Source organism: Nansenia antarctica (assembly GCF_963989245.1).
Source record: "Nansenia antarctica genome assembly, contig: SCAFFOLD_25, whole genome shotgun sequence".
Lineage (NCBI taxonomy): Eukaryota > Metazoa > Chordata > Actinopteri > Argentiniformes > Microstomatidae > Nansenia > Nansenia antarctica.
In genome coordinates, this window is record NW_027662493.1 from 1,220,473 (window position 1) to 1,235,119 (window position 14,647).

Sequence of the window (14,647 nt, forward strand, 5' to 3'; positions counted from 1 at the left end):
ACGGTTGTCATGTGTTTATACAGCATGGATGTTACGTGCCTAATGCCTTTGATGCGCACACTTGCTACTTGCCGCTTTAATCATTGTATTTAGCCTATAGCACAAGTCATGCATTGAATGTAACCTCAAGTGCTGAACAGTATTAAGTAAACCACAATATATTTGCTAAAGCTTAGGGGCGACCGTGCCTTTTGCAGCCATAGACTGTCACTGCCTGGTAATAACAAGGAAGGCCAATGACAGTATCCCGTCTAAAGTTTTTCACCAGCCATGGTGAGAAGGCTAGCATACGTTACCTAGTGACTGACTGACAGCCATGGTGAGTAGGCTAGCATACGTTACCTAGTGACTGACTGACAAGGCTGACAGTAACGTTACCCATGCAGGCTGAACAATAGCGCGAGACAAGTTCTGTGAGGATATTCGCGGGCGGCTCATGTGAGGAATTGCAATTATATTACAGTAACAGTCGCTAACTTGACTGCAAAAGTAATGTAGCCTAGGCTGAAAAATAGCGCCAGACATTTGTTAAACACAGTTTATTCATAACATACGATTATAACGATTATTCAAATAATTAAAATTCTCCACGATTAAGTTATCGCGGGTGTTTTTATCGCGATTAACGCATGGGCGTCACCACCATATATTTGGGGGGGGACGTGTCCCCCCCACCTTTGAAACAAGGTCGTTTGGACCCCCCCACATTTGCCATCAAAAATATGTTGCATGACTGGTCAGCGTTATTTTCATTGCTTCACAATCAAATCCGTTCCACTTTATGAGTAGGGGATTGCCCATATCCAGAAATCCACTCCGTGTTTTACTTCTGTTTTTAACACGGCAGCAGCAGCATCAGACACGCACGCAGATTCAAAACATTCAGACTGAGGCAAGACGATATTTAGATCATCCACCAAGATGGATATAAGGAATTTCTTTTCTAAGAAGAGAAAAGTAAGTCAAAGTCATCCAAGTTTTCCCGTGAGTGGCCAAACAGCAACATTGCGTTCTCCCAAGGTCAAACACAGCCAGCTTTTCTGATAAGAATGTTAGCACCTTATGAGACATTCTCTGTATTAGCAATAGAATTAGCATAGCCTACTAGCAACCAAATACGAGCTAGATCAGCTATATGGCACTAGCAGTTTTGTTAGGCATTACTAGTGCGGTTAGACATGTTTAAATGCAGAACAGACACAGGCGAAATGTCATCAAAGGCACAGAATGGCGACAAACACCTCACAGTGCTTACCTGTCCTGTCATTATTGCATCTCCTGCCCGTGTTCATTGCCCTGAGCATTTGCACTATTTAATTTGGCCATTGCACCCACCCAAAGAATCAATTTTGCATCTGATTGCTTGAGCTAGGGTTAAAAAAGAAGAAAACACCTGTTCCATTTATTTTTCTATTTCTAAAATGCTTGTGATTGTATTTTTTGTATTGATGATTGTATTTCTATGTCAAATGTTCTATTAGAGAAAAACAATATGAACAAGTGCTCAATGCATCCCCATTTCTCCTGATATAGGTGGTTGAGAGTGAGAGTGAGAGTGAGTCAGAGGCAGGGGCAGCAGGCAGGGGCAGTGGAGACAGCTCTGTTGCTGAGGTAAGTGCTGAAAGGTGACAGGCAGTTAAGGAAAATTTAGCATGGCTTATTATTATTATTATTATTATTATTAAATATTATTATTATTATTAATAATAATAATAATAATAATATTTTCACAATCTTCTAATGCCCAGTCCCTCAGTATAAACCAACTTTTGCAAAGGCATAATTTAGCATGCCTGAAAGCATGAAAGTTTACTGTGAATTATGAAAATTGATAATCAAATTAAATGAATGGACAATTTCATTCTTATTTTAATTTCTAGGAACAGGAGACATTAGATACGGAAGAGAGAGAGGGAAACATTGAGAATGAAGAGAGAGAGACCCATTCTGATGGAGATGCAAGAGAGAGGGATGTTGAAAGAGACGAGGGTGAGAGGAGCCAGTCTGAGAGAGACGAGGGTGAGAGGAGCCAGCCTGAGAGAGAGGAGGGTGAGAGGAGCCAGCCTGAGAAAGAGAAGGGTGAGAGGAGCCAGCCTGAGAGAGACGAGGGAGAGGATGTGTACCACAAGGCAAATCAACCTGACCCGAGAGTCATTCCACCCCAACGTCTGCTGAACAAGACTCTTACCTTTCAGGAAAAATGGTTTAGGGACTTTCCTTGGGTTCATTATGTGCCAAATGCTGGGGGCGTGTTTTGTTTCTATTGTAAAGAAGCATTCAAAAGGCAGGCAAGCCCTCTTGCGAAAAATGTGGATCTAGCCTTTGTGGTTTCTGGTTTTAAAAACTGGAAAAAGGCCATTGAAAAATGTCGAGCCCATGAAAATAGTCATGCACACAAAGTTGCTGTTACAACTCACACACACCTTCACAGGACAATAGAAACACAGTTATCATCAGTTAAGATGCAGCAGCAAAGAGAGGCCAGATCTTGTTAGCTGAAAATAATGCAATCAGTTCGTTTACTTGCCCGTCAGGGTCTAGCATTACGTGGACATGAGAGTGATGGGGGAAACTTTGTTCAGCTACTGAAGCTTAGAGCAGGGGATGATGAGGTTCTAAAGCGTTGGCTCAGTAAGGTTTGTCACCATTACACAAGTCCAGAAATGCAGAATGAGATGCTAACTATTATGGGCAACTCCGTTCTGAGAAATATATCAAAGGAAATACATGAGGTGTCCACACTCATGTACTCCATCATAATTGATGGAGTACAAGATTTGTCTGGGAATGAACAAGAGGCCATATGCCTACGCTATGTAGATAGTGATTTGCTACCTCATGAGGAGTTTTTGGGCCTCTATCAAGTCTCCTCAACAACAGGGAAAGAGTTGGCTCGGATGGCAACTGATGTCCTCCTTCGATTGAACCTGCCCTTATCCTGCCTTCGCGGGCAGAGCTATGATGGGGCAGCCAATATGGCAGGTGGAGCTAAAGGCGTTCAGGCAGTCATAAAAGAAACACAACCTCTTGCTCTCTACATTCATTGTGGTCCTCATTGCATTAATCTGGTGACTCAGACAGCCTGTAGCACAAGCACTATTGTGTCTGATGCGCTGGATTTAGTCCACAAACGTGGCAATCTGTACCATCTATCTGGGAAATACAAAACCATATTAAGGAGGTTGCCCAGTCGGAAGCAGGGAGTTTCAGAACTCTGAGGCCCCTCTGCCCCACACGATGGCTCATGAGGATGGTAGCTATCCAGGCAGTTGTAGACCAATACGAAAATATTTTGGTCAGTCTTGAGGAAATGGCACATGGCTCCTCTGACACTTGCATAACTGCAAGAGGGCTTCTGGAGAGGTTTCAGAAGGGGCAGGTTTTGCTTAGCCTGATTATGGCCCTTGAAGTTCTAAAAGAACTTGAATGTCTCAACCGCTCCCTTCAAAGCAAGACAGTGAGTGTCTCAGGGATGCTGGCTGCGGTTGATTGTGTGAAAAACACAATTCGGGTAAAGAGATGTGATGAAAAAGTTCATCAGATATACACCAAAGCCTGTGACATGATCCAGGAGTTGGACATAGAGGCTATCCAGACTCCTCATATCCGGAGACCCCCAAAGCGCTTCACAGGAAATGCACCAGCATTTAGGCCTACCTCCCCTGAGGAGTTCTACAGGATAGAATTCTTTAAAATGCTGGATGTAGTGGAGATCCAGTTGACAAGGCGCTTTGACCAAAGCAGCTTCGAAACACTCAGTCTACTGGAAAGAGTGTTAATAACTGGAAAGGTGGAGGATGTGGATGTGGTCCGTTCGTACCCAGAACTAGACCGTCATTCATTGGAGGTACAGCTAGCCATGTTCAAACTTCAGTATCCCTGCAGCACAGTCAGTGAAGTGGTGGATACACTGAGAGCTATGCTGCCAGAGGTTCGAGGTCTGTTCACTCAAGTAGAGGTGTTGGTCAGGCTTCTTCTTGTTGTGCCATGCTCCTCAGCAGAGGCTGAGAGAAGTTTTAGTGCCTTAAGAAGGCTCAAGACGTGGCTGCGCTCTTCAATGTCTCAAAAGCGCTTGAACAATGTGGCTGTTTGCCACATCCACCAAGAGCATCTTGACAAACTTCACTTAAAGGAGATTTGCCAGTCATTTGTGTCTGCAAATGACAAAAGAGGTCACACTTTTGGAGCCTTTGTATGATGTCTTATGTTCTAATTGTAGAAATCCTGCTGTATGCATGGTACAGATAATAGAGGAGAAATATGATTATAGGAGGAGATATGGAACATTTAATGAAAGGACAAAAAAGGGGAATCTTTGACATTTTGGGGAAAGAATGGAGTAAAAGCAAGTCTTTAACAGGTTGTATTGAGTTATAGTTGAATGTTCTGCAATGCACTGAAGAGGGCTAAGTTTGATTGTAATAGGCTCTGAGTAGCTTAGGTACATATTTTATGTTTCCTCATAACTTTTTTTTCAATTTGTTGACTCAAAGTTACCTCATTCTTTTCTAATTCACTCTTTGATTCTTTTTGAATCTTCATATTTAATAAAGTACCTAAAAAGTGCCAAGTGTCAGTGTCAGGCCTCTGTGAGTTAAACCAAAACATAATAGTAGTCAGTAATTGCAGACCATGCCAGCTCCAAGGAAAAACAAAGAAAGAGGGAGATTATTTTGGGTGTAAAACGCACCAGAATGCAGGAAATTGAATCTACTATTTAAAACATTTCGGGGGGAGGACCCCCAGACCCCCCGAAAAACAAGTGTCCCCCCCACATTCAAAAAGCTGCTGACGCCCATGGATTAACGATAAAAACGATAATCGTCCCATCCCTATCTGCAGGACATTTAAGTCAGAGCCGGGAGACAGGCAATGTACGCTGCGGTGTCTCACACCCAAGTTACTAGACTCAGGCACTCCCCCTATCTCATAGGCCATAGGTATAGTGAGTTATGCTTCATAAAGCCACACATTAGAGTACACGCTTAAAGTCACACGGTAGAGCACACGCTTAAAGCCACACATTAGAGCACACGCTTTCTAGAGCCACGGCACGCCACACAATGATTCACGCACGCATAAGGTGGTCAACACAGGACCCAGTGATCACACACATCAATTACTATAGACTAATTACTTGGCTTGTGCCCAACCCCTGGTCCACCCCCCTTGTCGGTCCTAGCCGACAACCCGCTGTAATTAAAATACAGGTACAACACTTTATATTATTAACAGTTCATAGGCCTAGACAAAACAACAAACATGTATAAAGAGATTAAAATGGCACATAACTTGCCGGTTTTCCAAGACCCCCCCCTGCGGTCGGAGCAGTTAACTGCGACCGTCTGAAGTGACTGTAGCGGGTGAGTCGTTGTCAAGGGGAAGACCCTCGGCGGCGCAGGAACACGTTGAGAGTGCGGCGGCTGGCCAAACACTCCCGTCACACAGGAGCAGCTGGGCCACACTCCTAATCAGCCCACGTCCCTAACTAACTTGCAAAAACCCCTAAACCCCCCCTGTCTAGCTGGTTCTTCTGTGCCGGTGCCCCTAAATGGTACACGAACACGCCATCCCCCAGAATGAGTGTGCGTCCTGTAACTTGGGTGTGAGACACCCAGACCGCAGCGTACCCTTTCACCTTGCCTGTCTCCCGGCTCTGACTTAAATGTCCTGCAGAGTCTCTGACAGAGTTCGCAGGCAAGGCTACAGGTGCAGCCAATTACTAAATAGGGTGAGCTTCCCTAGGCAATCACACTACACTACCCCATCAAGGAGGTTTATTACAATAATAATAACAATAATAATAATAATAATACATTAGACTTATATAGCGCATTTCTAGACACTCAAAGACGCTTTACAAACTGAAAAGATCGAGTAGTAAAATAAAAAGATAGTGGTCTAATACATTTTTAGATAACAAAATCTAAATCTAAGTGTCTTTGTTGGACAATCTACTCTGTATACTGCAAGTATAGCTATCTAGATTTCGGGTGGAGAAGCGGCGAAAACAGGCAGCGCCAGCTCTCTCGACCCGCATTTTTACGTGTCTTACGAGTATGATCAATGTAATGTTAGCTAGCTACCTCTAAACATGGATTTGGCTGGGCATAAATTAATTAATTTGAGGTGGTAGACACAGTCTGTTATAGGGAAATAACGTCAAAAAACAGCTTAGCTTATTTCGGGGGTATCATGACAATTTATCTGGGGCTAATATCACACCTTGCACAACACCACGACCTGCCGTTACGGCTCTAGAAGGGCCAGGGCGGATCAGCAGCTGTTCAGCTGGAGATGCTCGGGGAGCGGGAGCAGGGTGTGGGGCTGGAGGTGCTCCGGGAGCGGGAGCAGGGTGTGGGGCTAGAGGTGCTCCGGGAGCGGGAGCAGGGTGTGATGCGGGAGGGAGACTAGTCCCTTCTATGGCATTAGCTGCCTGCCGCAGCAAATCTGCCCATGTCGACATTTTTAAGGCTAGGCTATGCTATGCTATGCTATAATAAGGCTAGGCTATGATACTAAATATTATACTACACTATATAACTATACTATATAATGATAATATATAAAGGCTGATACTAGCTATGATAGGATATTATATGATAAAGGCTAGGCTAATACCATAAGGCTAGGCTATATATTATATAAATAATATGCTATATACTACACTATATAACTATACTATATAACTATATAATACACTATATAATGATAACTATACGATATAAAGGCTATAAATGCTAAGGCTAGGCTATGGAAAGGCTGGAGACACACAAAAGGCAACAAGTGCAGCAATTGGCGAAAGGGCAAACTGTCAGATGTTACGGTTTTTATAGTCTCTTACAGCTCCTCCCCCCGTGCCAAAAACTCATGTCGGAATGGAATACAATGGAAATTAGCACCGGATATCGAAAAGCAATGCAAATTAGCACCGGATATCGAAAAGCAATGCAAATTAGCACTGTGGCAACACTCTAATGAAATACACTCATGACCAAATGTAATACGCTGCGCTCAAATGTAATACACATGCGCAATGGAATACACTCGTGACCAAATGTAATACGCTGCGCTCAAATGTAAAACACATGCGCAATGGAATACACTCATGAATGAATGAATGAATGAATGAATGAAAGCATTTATTTCGAACATGTGCAGAGAGAAATAGTTATAACAACAAAAGACAAAACAAAAACAAGAAAAAAACAAAACAAAACAAAAACAAGAAAAAACTAAACAAAACAAAAAACAAAACAAAAAACACTATTTACTTCACTTGTCCGAAAAGGAGTAGGAAGAAGCATAAGCTTATTTAATCCTACCCCTTCTCCAATAAACAGAGATTAATAATTAATAAACAGCAGTTGACTTCAAATGACCAAATGTAATGCGCTGCGCTCAAATGTAATACACATTGATTTCATTTTGGCACAAATATGCCGTATTTTTGCATTGTATTTAGTGTTACACGTGTATTGCATTCCGATGTGTGTATTGCATTTGAATGTGGCACGATCCGCCCTCCATAGTATATTGGCCGATATTGCTCATAGATTATCGGTGATCGGTGGCAAAAAACTGTATCGGGGCATCCCTAATAGAGAGTGGCTATATCAAAGTAGGTATGTGCAATGTGCAAAAACAGCAGTACTGCAATTGAGTGTTCACATTGACCAGGGGTGTGTGCAACCAAGCAGTAGTGCAAAGGCTAAATTGGGTTGACCACAGTGTGGGAGGGAGGGGGGGGGGGTACTGAGAGTCAATATGAGAGCAACAAGTAGTGCTTCCATAGGCTGTGCAATGCTTGAAGTCACAACATCTCTGGGGTCTGTAGAATATAATGACTGAACACAGAGTTCAAGAGAGACTTATCAATGCCACAATAGAAGAGACCAAAGAGCAGTGGCGTGCAGTCAGGTGAGGCAGGGTAGGCAGTGCCTCACCCAGGCATTTAAGAAAGAAAAAGAATATCAGTCTTTTTAAAAAAAAGTCTTTATCTAAAAAAAAAAAGTCTTTATCTCAAATGTTTTTATTTTTAAATTTATTTTACTCATTATTCTTTACTTTAATGTGTTAAAATGTTGTTCAAATAAAAATAAATGATGTAAAATGTGTTGTTTTAAAAATAGAATGCATGCCCTGGCACCAGGAGAGTTTGCTCCCAAAGCTAGCTGATTGCTGGCGAGAGGCTGAGGCAGTGCCTCTGTGCTATGCGAAGTGATAGACCAACGATTTCGTAGGTTTGCGCATGCGTAGTCTGTTCTCACATTGTCTTCATTGATGGACGTTGAGGCACCGTGCAGGCTGCCTCTGACAGCATGATTGACAGTTTGCGTTTGGCTTGCCGTAGCGGCATCCTCTGCTGTTCGCGCCGCGGTTCTACATTTCCCCAGCTAACTTGAGATCAGCATCATGGATATCCAACAGTTAAAAAGATGTTCAACCTTCAGTTTTGAGCAAAAAACGAAATGTGATTGAAAATGGGAGGGCAACACCTGACCTATCTCAATTAACCCAAAGGAAGGGACAGAAGATTGTACGAACATTTCAAACGGAATGGTACAAACAAAAGGACTGGCTGTGTGGATGTAGCCAGGCTAACAAGCTGTTTTGCTTCCCTTGCCTACTGTTCTGGTCTAGCGACAGCGTGTGGGTGAAAGGGGGCTACTGTGACCTGAACAATTTTCCAAGAGCTTTAGAGAAGCATGAAAAATCCATAGCCCACATCCACTCTCAGATGGCCTTGGAAACCTTTGGCAAAAGTCGCATAGACATGGCCCTGGATGAGCAGCACCGGCTGCATGTTACTGCACACAACGCAAAGGTAAAGGAGAACAGGGAAATCTTGAAAAGCCTAATTGATGCAACATGCTACCTTGCTAAACAAGAATGAGCATTTCGGGGGAACGACGAGAGCAGTAGCTCCATCAATCGTGGGAATTATGTCGAACTTTTACATTTGATGGCAGAAAAGGATGAGAAATTAGCCGCACATTTGCCTACGCATGTTACATATGCTTAAGATAATGTAGGCTATTGCGTGCCGGTTAAAATGCTGTAAATCCTGTGTTGTTGATGCAGGTGAATTATGTGTAGTTATGAGATGTGTAGTTATGAGATAACAATACATGACATTTTTGACCAGCTATTTGATAGTATAGTATATATGGGCTATGTGATTGACTTTATAGTATAGTATATTAGCCTACATTACATTACAGTCATTTAGCCGACGCTTTTATTCAAAGCGACTTACAATAATTGCATTTAACGTAGGAGTGTACTGCTTTTTTAAGGCAAAATGAAGAATAGCAAACTAAAAATACAGTATAGCAATATAGCAATAGCAATAGCATAGAGAAGAATAGCAAACTAACAATACAATAGGTGCTTAACAGGGAGGATTCTGGTAGTAGGCCTACTTCTTGAAGAAGTGAGTTTTGAGCCTGCGTTAAAAGATATAAGGGCTATTGATTGCCTTTATAGTATGCGCTATGCCATTTGATGTCTGGCTGCTGCGTTAATCTCATGATTTTTTTTTAATAGCTCACTGCCTACCCAGCGGCCAGCCAATGACCTCACTGCACGTTACTGCCAAAGAGGCACTGTCAAACTAAGTATTGACTGTTAAGGTCTTTGCACACCAATGCGTGCGTTTTCGCATGCGAATTTTTGAATCCGTCATCCGAAAAAAACATTACGCACAGAGACCTTGCACACCGGTCCGTTGCGGAGTCCGTTGCGTTTTTTTACGTTGCGAACTTTCGCAATATGCACTCTACATTCTAAATGCTTGATTTAGCAAAAGGTACAAACAACTGAGAGCAATATAACTAAAACCAAATGGTAGACCACATCAGTAGAATGTATTATCAGTAGAAAAGTACAATAAATCTTTATTTCTTTTAACAAAGCGTGGTGTGCATCTCCTGCAGGGTGATACCTGTAATCATACCATGTGTAGACTCTCCGCTCAGGGTTGCCAGATGGGATTGAGAATTTCCAACCTAACCACAGTCTAAAAACTGCTAAATCCACCAAAAACCAGCCCATCTGGCAACCCTGTCTCCGCTGCATCAGAGTCTACTTGTTGCGCAAAATAGGCCAGGGTTTGTCAAATCCTTTGTTGGGCATCTCGTTTCTTAAGTCCTGGTATATTGTGGCATTTCTTTACTGTTTGCCATCTGGTTTAGGAATACCCAGGGAGACGCAGACAGCAGAAGTAGAATAGAATAGTCGAATAGAAAAAGAAACCGCTATAACCATGCTGAATGATGTATGATGCACTGGCAGTCTGTGACAGTGTGTGCACCTGCCCGGACCCTGCCCTTCTGCCTGAGTTTGAGTATGATGCTGCCCAAATAAATGTTATTGTTTAGTGCCGTACGCTTTCGTGGTATTATATTGTGTGAATTATCATCTGTATGTTGTTTTCTTTTACTCGACTAACCGCCGAGTAGGGATGTCCCGATCCGATATTGATATCGGATATCGCCGCGATATTGGTCCTGAATGCTGGATCGCAGATCGCACCAGAAAAAAAATAGGCACCGATCTGGGGCTCGCGATCCGGCGTGTCACTCACGTGATAAAACAGTAGTAGTCTGTGGTCACGGGCATGAGAGTTGGCTAGTAGCTACCAGTGTGTAATGAGTCTGACAATGTCATGATGCTAGCTGGTGAAATCATAAACCATTTGCTTACGTAATTTTTCGTTTGTTTACATAGTCTGAAACTACAGATGGTAAGCTTTCAAATGATGTGTCATACATTGAAATTGGATTTTTTTTTCAAGACGACACGAATATTTGAATGTTTGTTTGTATCAATGTTTTGCTCAAGAATGGTGACTGCTAAAAACGCTGCTAGCGGCTAACGTTTCGTGCTAAAACGAAAGTATTGTAACGTCCCCACTTGGACAGTGGTTGAAATAATGACAGATAGCTTCTCTCATGTAATCTGTGCGTTTAATTGTAAACTATCTCATACACAACTTTCTTAGTTCACCGGAGCTCTCTCTCCCAACGGTCTCAACAACACACACAGCACCCCCCCCCCCCCCGTGACCTCCACCAATCACAGGGGTGCATTGGCACACAACACAGTAACAGTGCGAACATGAACATGAACTCAAGCATTAATGAACATTAATGAACAGGGTTGCTACACTATGTTTACAAGCCAGGTATCACTTACCGGTAGCCTCTGGCAACAGTGAATCCAACCCACAGATTTTAAGTATTTAGAGATCGTTAAACTGTTGTATATTATATCGAGTGGTACTTTAAAACTTCCAAGTTGCCTGCTGGTTTCTGGTCTCACCAGCAGCGTCACTAGGCTACTAGGGCTGCCACAAACGATTATTTTCATAGTCGACTAGTCACCGATTATTTTAACGATTAGTCGACTAATCGGATCATAAATTACAGCTTATCGCACAATTACTCAATCGCTCTTATTTAGCTATCATCTTCTAAATCAGCTTCTAAATTTAGCTTGAAGTTGTTAGTTGTTGTTGTAGGCATGTGCTAACTAAAAAGAAAGACAATTAAAATGATTGTTCACTCAAAAATAGATATTTTAATGAACTTTGCAGATTTATTTCTGGCATCACTTGCATGTAATGTAATGTAAAGAGTAGTAGAGAGTGCAAACTGCTGAGTAAAATGAGGTAGGCTAGGCACTAGGCAACCAAAAGAATGCAAAAACAAAAATAAATACTTGTACAGAGTACAAACGTTTTGTTTTGCTTCACTCATCTCTGGCATCAAACATACATTTTAATGTATTGAATAGTGCTGCAAAATAAAATGAGGTAGGCACTAAGGCAACTAAAAAAGAGCAATTATCCACAAAAAGAAATGTTTGTAGAGAAAAGGTTTGGTCTCAATCAAATAACATAACAAAGAAAAGTGCAGGAGACTGAGCAAAGAAATTGTTTCTCTCCTGTGTGGACTATTCATTCATAGCGAGGAAAGTCAGCATTTCCACATGTTCTGGAGAGAGGCTTGCTCTCTTTTGAGAGCAGATGTTCCCTGCTGCAGAGAAGATCCTCTCGGATGGGGTGGAGGTTGCAGGGATGCACAGAAAAGATTTTGCCAGCTTAGATAGTGTGGGGAAACGCCCCTAATCAATCCTGAACATGCTGGTTAAGGATATGAGACCCTTGTTAACCAGCATGTTCAGGATTGATCCAGTCAGGACGGTGGCTTGCTGGGGTGTGCACGTTGGCATCTTGACAAGATAACTATCCATAGAACGCGCCTTCTTAGCACTGTAACGATAAGACAACATTTTTAGCTATTTGATAAGTATCGCTTTGATGACAACGTTACAGCACATAACGTAAAATAATGTAAGAAGGCTTTTAACGTAACGATATCGTTAGCCAATAACAAGCTAACTAGCTTACTGAGACAAGCCATCGTCTTCCTCGTCATCTGCCACAAACGTGCTTCCTTTTGAGATGCTCGCGCATCATAGACGTGCTGCCATGATAAGCGAGTTCAGCTTTGCACATTTTACATTTTACATTGTGGTTGAAATGCTCCCACACTTTAGACGTACGAGGATGGGAAGACATTTCTCCGTTAGTTTTTCCGGAGATGTCACGTGTGCCCCGGATGACCAACACTGCGCATGTACATCAAAGACACTGGGAGACGCTAGCCAGTGGCAGCTTCAGGGAAGAAAAACGAATGCTTATCGCTTATTTCGAATGAATGAATGAATGAATGAATGGTCTTTATTGTCATTGATATAGTACAGGTACCAAACATATATAATAGTCTGTCTCTATAATAGTCTGTCTCTATAATAGTCTGTCTCTATAACAGCCTGTCTCTATAATAGCCTGTCTCTATAATAGTCTGTCTCTATAATAGTCTGTCTCTATAATAGTCTGTCTCTATAATAGTCTCTCTCTATAACAGCCTGTCTCTGAAACAGTCTGTCTCTATAATAGTCTGTCTCTATAATAGCCTGTCTCTATAACAGTCTGTCTCTATAATAGTCTGTCTCTATAATAGTCTGTCTCTATAATAGCCTGTCTCTATAATAGCCTGTCTCTATAATAGTCTGTCTCTATAACAGCCTGTCTCTATAACAACCTGTCCCTATAATAGTCTGTCTCTATAACAGCCTGTCTCTATAATAGCCTGTCTCTATAATAGTCTGTCTCTATAATAGTCTGTCTCTATAATAGTCTGTCTCTATAACAGCCTGTCTCTATAACAGCCTGTCCCTATAATAGTCTGTCTCTATAACAGCCTGTCTCTATAATAGTCTGTCTCTATAATAGTCTGTCTCTATAATAGTCTGTCTCTATAACAGCCTGTCTCTATTACAGTCTGTCTCTATAATAGTCTGTCTCTATAATAGTCTGTCTCTATAATAGTCTGTCTCTATAATAGCCTGTCTCTATAATAGTCTGTCTCTATAATAGCCTGTCTCTATAATAGTCTGTCTCTATAACAGCCTGTCTCTATAACAGCCTGTCTCTATAATATTCTGTCTCTATAATAGTCTGTCTCTATAATAGTCTGTCTCTATAATAGCCTGTCTCTATAATAGTCTGTCTCTATAACAGCCTGTCTCTATAATAGTCTGTCTCTATAATAGTCTGTCTCTATAATAGCCTGTCTCTATGATAGTCTGTCTCTATAATAGCCTGTCTCTATAATAGCCTGTCTCTATGATAGTCTGTCTCTATAATAGCCTGTCTCTATAATAGTCTGTCTCTATAACAGTCTGTCCCTATAACAGTCTGTCTCTATAATAGTCTGTCTCTATTATAGTCTGTCTCTATAACAGCCTGTCTCTATAACAGCCTCTCTCTATAATAGTCTGTCTCTATAATAGTCTGTCTCTATAATAGCCTGTCTCTATAATAGTCTGTCTCTATAACAGCCTGTCTCTATAATAGTCTGTCTCTATAATAGCCTGTCTCTATAATAGTCTGTCTCTATAATAGCCTGTCTCTATAATAGTCTGTCTCTATAATAGTCTGTCTCTATAATAGTCTGTATCTATAACAGTCTGTCTCTATAACAGCCTGTCTCTATAAGAGCCTGTCTCTATAATAGTGATAGGGCTGAATAAGGTTTTCATAATGTTGAATAAGGTTAAAAACAGGATACTCTGTATGATTCTCTGTATCACTGTGTAAAACTCTGTACAGCCTGTCTCTGGCATCTGTTAATGATTGTGTGACCCTTGTACTCTGGACACTGTTTGTGAACTTTTCCTCCCCTGCTTATCAGATTTCCATGACACTTTTCGAAGACAGGTTTTGGTCGCCCAAGGCCTCATCTGTTAATGATTCGTTCTGAAACACCACCCTCCTTTTCTAGGACACTGATAGGATCACCACTGCCTCCTCCTTTGCATTCTGTATGAGAATAATGACATGTGTGCCTTTCTGTTAAGAATAAAATGACCTGCTCCTGGCAAGATAAGGGAGTCTGAATTCGGAGTCTCTAAGGGGAGACTTCGCATTCATTCTCCTTGCAAGAAAATAACGATCATGATGAACTCCATGTCTCTTTGTTGTTTAAAGTCTACTACGGTCTGTTTGAACTAGCGACGGGTTAGCATGGCTTGCTTTACAAACAAGCTGAACAGAATATAGCATTTAAGCCCAGAA